The sequence below is a fragment of the Lagopus leucura genome, unplaced genomic scaffold (assembly GCF_019238085.1).
Source record: "Lagopus leucura isolate 7727_CA_CO unplaced genomic scaffold, USGS_WTPT01 Super-Scaffold_1, whole genome shotgun sequence".
Taxonomy (NCBI): domain Eukaryota; kingdom Metazoa; phylum Chordata; class Aves; order Galliformes; family Phasianidae; genus Lagopus; species Lagopus leucura.
The window spans coordinates 37,203,194-37,212,911 of NW_024962250.1; positions in this window are offsets into that span (position 1 = coordinate 37,203,194).

Genomic DNA, 9,718 nt, shown 5'->3' on the forward strand with positions numbered 1-9,718 from the left:
ATATGAAGATTCTATCCCAAGTACTCCTTGATATGAATTGTGAGATTCCTAATTGCTTGGAATAATACCTATGTGGGTGCATACCTACGCATAAAAGTTACCTGCATGTCTCCATCCTCAACTCCACAGGAGTTACCACAGTGACACTCTTCCCATCTTTTCCATAAGCTCAGACAAAAAATACCAACGTTGGTTCAAATGCAGTCCTCTCTCACACATGGCACTGAGAAATTCCAAGATGTCTGTGAAAACACAGAGAGAAACACTTGAGGAACGGTGGTCAAAAGATTTCTGTCCATCCCATTTCTGCTGGGAAGCCCCAGGCTGTGCACAGATGCTGCAAACTGTACACATGTGGGTGTTCCTCCTGAGTTGCAATTCACTCTGAAATAAGCAAGGAAGAAAACCAGTATCTCAGGATTGCTCTAAAACTTCAAGGCCCTAATCCAAAGTTTTAGAATTTATTAAACATTGAGAAACCAAAAGACACAGCCGCGCTGCTGAAGGGGAAGTAGCCCATGCACGCAACACTGTCAGCCAGAAGCTGTAAGCAGAGCGAAGAGAACCAGGTTTTTGTCGACTATCCAACGCCTCTAGATGGAGCTACCCCTTCTCTTTTCAAACCAAGCAACAGCTAATGAGGCACCACTAGTCATAAGGCACAGAGGAATGCAATGCTTTGTAAGGGAAGGAAGTTTAGCATTTCCAGCAGTGCACACATCTTTTTGTATGTGTGTTTTCCTGCCGTTAGATGTTCTGAGGTTTTCTGCAATCCTTCAAGACACAGGGCATGCTACCCATATCCTTCTACTACGTTAATAAGTTGCATCTTCCAGAAGAGTAATGCTGGGGAGTGAAAAGATTGGCAGTACTCTGTTGATTGCTGAGATGTGAATGCCACCAACATGCCAGATCCCCATCAGGACAGAGAGCAGCCATGCTGATCTGTCTTACTGGTGTAGTACGGACTGCCAGAAGCCTGGGAGCTCAGCCCAGTGCTGACCCAGACCCTTTTGAAGAAGGAAAGACTACAAAACCTAGGGCAACAGGAAGAGTGTCTCTTCCTCCTACAATGGGGCACTTCACCTCTGAAAGGCCTATCCCTTCCGTGCACCGCGGTACCCTCAGACTTCAGTCTTCCCAGCTCTGAAGACCATTGATCACACAACATCATGCTCAGCCTATGGGCTCATGTGAGCCTGGAAGGCACTGCCACGCCAGCACTGTGGGCAGGTAGAAGGAAGCACTAACCATATTACACCACTCTTTGCATCCCTGCCCTCTCTTGGTAGCGCCCGGTGCCTGTTCCGCTAGAGGGTACCCTCAGCGCACTGGTACCGAGCCTGGAGCTCAGCTGGATGCTGTCCCTAATGAAACCTGAAGGCCAGGCCCAGGAAAGTATAAGGCAAACTTTACAGAAAAGCATGCTGTAATTTTATGACGGGCTTTAATTTGACTTTGTTCAGTCAGAGCAGCCCCCTGGGCAGGCTGGGACCGCACCACACCGTGTACGGCTGTGCTTTCAACTAACAGCTCTGGCCTGAAATGTAACTGTTAGAGCCTCACGTGCAATCAAAGCTGCAAATGACCCTGGGGAGTAAATGAAAAACAGCAGGAGGCCCACAGGAGCTCATGTTTAAAATACATATTTAATTTTATTGGAGGGATAAGAGCAAAAATGTTCAGATCTGTAATATTATTTATATTACAGCAGTGCCTAGGGGGAACCAAATGAGCACAAGACTGCCCTGCGTTAGGAAGTGGGCTGTCCTGCAGAACTTGCTATCAACATCAGGCATAATGGGGAAGGAAAGCAGACCAAAGAAGGACAAAGTGCCATCCCCACAACACCCTGCAGATGGAACAGAGCCAGGAGGATTCAGGTCGCCCAGTTACCCTACCAGGTACCTTGTACTGGTACAAGGAGTACCAGGTACTCCTTGGCTCACACTTTCCCAAATGCTGTATGTGCATTGCACACCCTGGCTCCTTTGTTCTACTTTTTCAGCTAGGATACAGACAGCTCTTCTGGAAGCCACGTCCCCTGCCACACAATTTCAGCTAGACTAAAGCAGGTCACAGCAAAGAACCAGCATGACCAGACATTAAGCTATGACTTAGCAAAAAGAACCAAGTATTTGGAAATGCCACTCATTTCCACGTCATTGGAAACCAAATCCAGCACTGCCAGCTCTGACCCAGTTCCTCCTATATGCCTTCAGACTGGTGGCTATGTCTGCACCTGCCATGTTCTAAGAAAAGCTGGGAAGGATTCAATGATCAGTTTGGCTCCTGTAACTCACTGTGCTAGTTTTCATCCAGTTCAGGGCTGTCGTTCTGAAAATTACTGAACTTACGCAATTTCACTTCTTTCACACTGAACTTCACTTCAATGGCAAGAAAGGACTCTTGGCTACTGTTCCCCACTCCTGGAACCTGCTTTTCCTGGTGTTGTCCAGACTGATGTTAAGATCTGTTTTGCTTTCTACTAATCTGGAATCTTTAATTTGCATTCTTACACTACAAACCACAGGAAAAGTTTTCCTCTCTGATTTATTCCACTAGCATCCACTTTTCTACAGTCTTTCCCTGCTCACTGCTCCTCAAACATCAGTGAAGATGGAACACAAAAGGTGGATGCCAGGTCAGTCAAACAGCACAATATTGTCCCAGGTTAGAATGCATTTTGGGAAAAAATATACAACCATATCATTTAAAAAAACCTCAGCAACAGCCTCAAACCATACAACAGCTTCTGTGAGTATTTGGATTTGCTCCACACATATCACTGATACAAAGGGTTCATTTTATGAAGGAAATGTTAAGATGTGTAAGGGCCTGAGGTCCCTCACATCCCCACAGCAGATACGACAGAAGAATGCTTAACTGGTAGGGCAGCATCTTTCTGCTAAAAGATTCTGCTGAATCAAAACCCTTGGATGGGAAAAGCACTGGTTTCCTCTCAGCTCCCAGGGGAAAGGCAGCTTAGCCCAGGGTGGGATTTTGGTCAGCGTCAGACACAGGCCAGCAGACAAGACACAACCAAGGGATCAGGATGTAAATCCTACACTGGCAAAAGAACTTGGACTTTGGTCTTCAGCATCTCCCTGGATGCCCTACCACAGGACTATCTGCTCTTCTGGCACCAGCTCTCTTATTTACTCAGCATTTCATGGAATCATAGAATGGCCTAAGTTGAAAAGGACCATAACAATCATCTAGTTTCAACTCCCCTTGCTATGTGCAGGGCCACCAGCCATTTGTGTAGTTTAAGGAAATAAATAAATAAGGTTAAAAAAGAGAAAAAATCTTCAGAGGGTGAAAAACTATTACTTGCTTCCCCACACAAAGTAATCAGCACCTACCTTGCATGGCTGAAACCATGATGTCTGAAGATAGAGTTGGATGGAAGGCATTTTTGTGCTCTGAACACTGACTTGATTAGAAAGACAGGAAAACCTGTGTGCAGATACATCTGTCCTCAATGAGTAATTACTGCAGCCCCACTGGCATCTGCAGGGAACTTTTTTGTCTGAGAAAGGGATACAGGGATCAGAGCTGCAACACTGTGCTCGGCTGCTATAAAACTTGTCCAAAGGGAGTCAGTGGTTCATTTCCCAATCAAACTTTAGTTTTGGGATAGTGGTGAGGGGGGAATAACCTAGGACAGATTTCTCACATAAAATTATATGATGTGTTTTTGAATAACATGAATGTTTCTGATGTATGTGTCTATACAGCTCTGCCTGTAAAACACTTCAGGAGCCTCGAGCACAAGATATGTTCTGACATAGGTGGGTTACACACGAACAAGCAAAGCAGTGATTGCACAGCCACACACTTCCCCAGTTTCTCATGGGTTGTTAGATATCAGAGAGAGAACCTGACTTTCCCTGTTGGAGCAGCACGTGTGTGCCTGGAGCTTTCCCCCTACATTGGTTGGACTGATTTACAAATGAATAGCAGATGGACAGCTGTCATTTCCCTGCTGATTCTGACAGGGCTGCACCCTTGCAGCAATCAGTGTTGCACCTTGGCATTCTTCTTACAATAGAGATTATTTGTTGCTGAATCCTTCGTGCTCCATAGCATCAACGTCATTCTAATTACCAAGGCAGCCAAGTAATATTCCTCTCCATTTACATATATTTGTAGAACTGTAACCAGAAAGAAAGCCACAAGTGACTAGGCCAGTAAACAGTGCAGTTTGCTGACTAGTGTTTGTTTTATAACCTTTGGCACATTTTGATATGTACATAATAATAGTTCTTAACCCATAAATAATATTTTACAGAGGTCACACTATAGTTATTTAAGTTCAGGGGTTTATTTCCCAGAACACTAAGTAGCTGTGAATGAATTATGTTTAGTCTGATCTGCCACAGAAGGGTCATAAACTTATAAGTTGTAGCAAACCATGGAATATTACTCCTGTATGTCAGGCAAACTGTAAATGTTAAAGAATAATGCTTGATAAGGGGAAAGTCTTTTTATTTTGTTAAAGTAATATTCGTTCCTAGGGAAAGACTATAAAATTTCATGTTAACTTCAGTGACAATTTGGGCAATCTCTCCACACGCAGCTTGTGATTTCTGCTCATTGCATGGCTGAGAGGCTGCAAACTCCATCCTGAGCTGGGGATTTTTTTTATTCTTGGCTCCCTTTGGCTTGCAGTGTCCCAGAATTTACAGGAGGTGATCAGAGAAAATTTTGTGCCTTTGCACTTGGCTAATAAAAAGAAAGGGGGATCATTACATGCTGCTGATGGCTTGTTCAAATGCCTTGGACAAAGAGAAGGCTACCACTTTCTTTATTAACTCTGCTAAATACACAAGGGCAAGGAGGGAAGAGAACGAAAGTAGGGGACTTTGATCACTTCAGAGCTTCTCAGGGTCACCTAACAAAGGAGGGCAGAGCAGAAAGTGGGGGTGAATTTTGAAATGAAGAGACAAAAACGCTGCACGTTCTGGGAAAGATGCCTTATGCAGGCAACAGGAGATGAGGGCATACTTTTAGAACAGAGGGATACTTGCTAAGTGTAAAACCAGCTGAGATTAAATAAATCCAGCCAAGAAGGAGAGGAAATGTCTTCTGAGTCCTGAAGAGGAGACACAGACAGGAAAGGTGAGCGAGCCAGACACTTCCTTCCTTTATCCCACAAATGCACTGGAGAAAGGTGAGGGCTCCCAGAAATCTGAAAGGTTTTTAAGGGATGCCTTACTTAAGTCTTGGTTGGACTGGATGATCTTGTAGGTCTTTTCCAACTTTAGCGATTCTGTTACTGTGTGAAGTGGTGACAACTTCCCAAAACAGCAATAAAGTGCAAACCAGGAGGATCAATAATAAAGATCAGATCATTCCGGTTGGCCCAAATATTCCGACTCCAACCACTTCACTCCCACTGACTTCAGGGGGCCTTGCTGTGAAATTCTAGCCAGCCTGGAGACTTCCAAGAAGAGGAGATAAATAACAATAAAACAAAAAGCCACCAGCTTCATTTTTCAAGTTGGCGTTGCAGCGCTGGAAGCCGACATGCAGGAGCAGCTTTTGCGAGTGCAGAGGCGCAGTGGGACAGGAGCCGGCTCACCCCCCAGCTGAGCTCCTGTTCCTGGAGCTGCGTGAAGGCTCTGGTCCCTGCTTCCATCCATAATTAGCCCTGCCTAAATGAAAGCTTGCATACCAGTAAAGAAGATTTTAAAGTAAAAGTATGACTAAGTTGTTGAGTTCTCAGTGAAAACCAACAGGAGATGCCTGGCTTGTTTGGTTGCCTTGAAAAACACCAATGAATATTACTTTTAAAAAACAACGACAATTAATTATTATAAAGAAGGAAAAAAAAAAGTTATATATCCTGGCTTATTTAACAAATTTAAGAGCAAATGATTCTTTGTCTATCATAGAATCACAGAATGGCCTGGGTTGCAAAGGAGCACAATGCTCATCCAGTTCCAACCCCCTGCTGCGTGCAGGTCACCAACCAGCAGCCCAGGCTGCCCAGAGCCACATCCAGCCTGGCCTTGAATGCCTGCAGGGAAGGGGCATCCACAGCCTCCTTGGACAACCTGTTCCAGTGCCTCACCACCCTCTGAGTGAAACCTTAGAGGGAACTCTGTGGAACTGTCTTGATCATAATGCGAGAATTCCAGTTCAGAGGTGTTTTCTTATGATGCCGAATCCAAATTCAGCTGTAATTTCTGGGGGTGGAGTTCTACCATCAAGGGCTGCTGCAAACAACATGACCTGTGAAACCTTGTTCCTTGCAGTTGTCCCACACATGGATCACCCTATGTTTAACACGACACTGTTCAAGAGTTGGAAGTTGAAAATACAGATGTAGGAAAAAATGTGAAGTCAGGTAATTTTGTTTTTCTTTATCCTTAACTATAATTTCAGTTATACTTTGTCACTGAGTTTATTTATTGAGAAATTCCAATTCAGAGAACTGCGAAATAAAATAATTTGACCATTCATCCATCTCCTGTGCCCAAAGGTATTTGAGAGCAGAGATTTCATACTCCTTCATAGAATCATTAAGGTTGGAAAAAACCACTAAGATCCCCAACTGCAACCCAGCCCCCCCCCCCCACCATGCCCACTGCCCACATCCCTCAGTGCCACATCTCCATGGCTCTGGAACACCTCCAGGGATGGTGACCCCACCACTCCCTGTGCAGCCTTTGCCAGTGCCCAGCCCCGCTTTCTGAGGATAATTCAAACAACTGATACGTCAGACAGCTCCTGGCTGTGCTCTATGATGATCCCTTTCAGAGATACTAGCATGAGGTCATTTCTTATTGCCTGGATTTTAATTCAAGCATTTGAGATTACAGCAGATAACACCACTGTTAGACATAATGTGCCATTGCCCTCAGCTGGACTGAAGATGTGAAGGGGTATTCCTTTATTGCTAAGGCTTATACGATGAACAGGAGTGTGACTTTCACATGTGAAGGTCGTGTACTTGATTTGTGAGTACAGTGCATTTTGTTTCATTGTGGGAAAGGACAATTTTGGAAAACAAAGCATCTAAAAACCTGACATAATGGCCCTGATCGGAAAGAAACATTGGTTTATTGCATACTCAATAAGTTGCATTTACACAACTCTTTGAACAAACAGATGATGCCCTCGAGGATGCCACTTTGCTTTAGCAAAAGAAGAACAAAAGGCAGTTCATCTTCTCCCCAGTGGCCTTATGCCCATGCCTAGTTTTGTTAAACATACAGGAAGTCCTGCATCTGGGCCCACAGGCACGTTTTTGACCATCAGCTCCTTGTTACCCACATTTACCTGTTACAGATACAGCAACTCCACATATAGCTAATGGGAAGCACCCCTTTAAGCTGCCATTTTCCATGCTTGAGCTTTGTGCTGAACTGAAAACGTCCACTGATGTCACTGGGATTTCTAAGGGAATCCAAGCGAGCAGAGGCAATAGCTTTTGGCTACCTAAATAAAATCAAAGTGTCCTTCTGAAAACCCTAGCCCAGGAATTTTAGGCACAGCAGAAATACGAAATGAGACTCTTTCTTCTGCTACTACTGAATGCGTTATTATTCATTTAAGATTCCGTGTTTATCATTCCTAAACATGAATCACTTTCTAGCACTAGAAAACATCACTCAAGCACCATAATCTACAGTATAGTCATCATCGACTAACTGCCCTAATTAAACCTGGTTCTTAGAACTGTGGCTCCCCCAAGACAGACACACGTCAGATTCACAATATTTTCAGCATATCGTGTTTTCTTCCTAGCTTTCAACACTGGCGTTTCTTAATTCTACAACCTCATTATTTATTGATTATAATAGTGTCTAAAAAATCCCAAATAGCAACTTCTGAAATGGAAGCACAGATAAACAGAGATCTAAAAGCCCTGTAGATGAAAGACCCAGAGACACAATGGAGTTACAGCAGCTGAAATCACTACAGGTCAACAGAGCTGCAGTTACTGCATGTATTCCTAATCTGTTGCAAGAAAACAGAAAGTGCATCAAGTCAGATCTCTTTTTCTGAGTTTGAAGTGAATGTATTTTGTCTTGTTTTTCTTGCAGGTACAAGCATGGTCCCAGTAACAAAGCACCACTTAGCTGTGATATTAAGTAAGGTAACTCAGTAGGGCACCCCCTGCATCATCCAGGGTGGCATGTAATCACCCCATACACCTTGTGAATATGGGGTACTGTGAAGGACAAGGTCAGAAGTGTGTGCTTCCTACTATCCTCTGCAAAAAGGGCAGATTAAAGGATAATTAACATGCATTGACGTGCTTTGTGGCGCTTACAAAATGTGTTTTGCGTTATGTTTTTGTAACAGTTGGCCAGCAAACCTTGACCTGCAAGGGTTAGGATGAATACCTGCACAGCTGGAGCCTTCAGTGGCCAATCACAGACCTTCTCTCATCATTTCCCGTTTTTATAAATGTAAATATTGGAGGTCTCGTTTAAACCTTCAGAACCTAAACATGTCATCACTATTAATAACATATGTTATAAGACACCACATGCTGGCAAAATAACCTGCAGTAAATGACACCAAAAATATTGAAAAGCTTAGCATAAAATTGAAACTCATTAATGGTACACTGTGCAGCTTGGCATACAACTAGAGGCAAGCATTCCACACAATGGGACTGTGTGAGCGCTAACAGCAGGCTCCCACAAGATAAAATAAACTTGTTTTATGGACACAAGGAATTGATTTTTAATGAGATTCTGCTTGGCCATAACATCATCCTGGGAGGGTGAGCTGTTTTTCCCTTTGCCTCTGGTGCAAAATTATAGTTTGCAGAATAAAGGCACGTTTAAATTAGGGCAATGGATTTGCACCTTCAACATATTAAGTGAAAAGTAGGTGTTATCCCAGGTTTGGGTATAAAATGGTTGTTAAAGAGCCTACAAAGAAGATCTCCTCTTCCCCGTATTACCTATCTACATGTTCCAGGGTCGGGAGGTCAGCCCACAAGCAGAACTCAGCTCTTCAGGTTCTTTAGGAGATAAATGACCTTGCAGACTTATTTCCTGAGGACAGAAGATTAGCCAAAAAAATGATCGATCTCTCTCTTAGGAGAAGCTGAGTGTAGGCATTTGAATTTATCTGCTCATGTTCAAGTCTCACCTGTCTGCTAAGAACACATTTAAATCCAAAGAGGTTATCAAAGCTGCAGTTTGACACGTTCAGACACAGCCAGAAAGAGCTGCCCTGTTGCTGCTTATTCACATTTGATTCTCACTCTCTGTCACTACATCAGTTAAAAGCAGTATTAAAATAAACTCTCTGAAGCCCACTAGAGTCAAACATATGGAAGAAACAAATGGAAAGTGCTTTGTAACCAGGCAGCATTATGGGAAAAGCAGAACAAAAAATGAAAACAGATATCAAGCTTCCTCAACTTCAAATTCAAAGCATTTACTTTAAAAAGAAATCATTTTGCTTCCCAATTCAGTGTCACTTGGCCCAGGAGCTGAGTTGCACAGTGTTGTTGCTTTTCTTTCCTGTCTGCTGTTATGGTTTTCACTGTTTGTGTGCAATCATTGGCTTTTAATTGCCTTCTATTGCCTATTTCATTTGTCAATAAATAGAAAGTGCAGACCTATCACCAAAGGCCTTACATCTGTTTCTCATACATCTTAGCCACCCATGGTGCCTTAAGCTAAAGCTATCACCTACTGCTAACCAGGCTACCAGTTTATTAGGGTTCTTTTCCCTGCCCTTT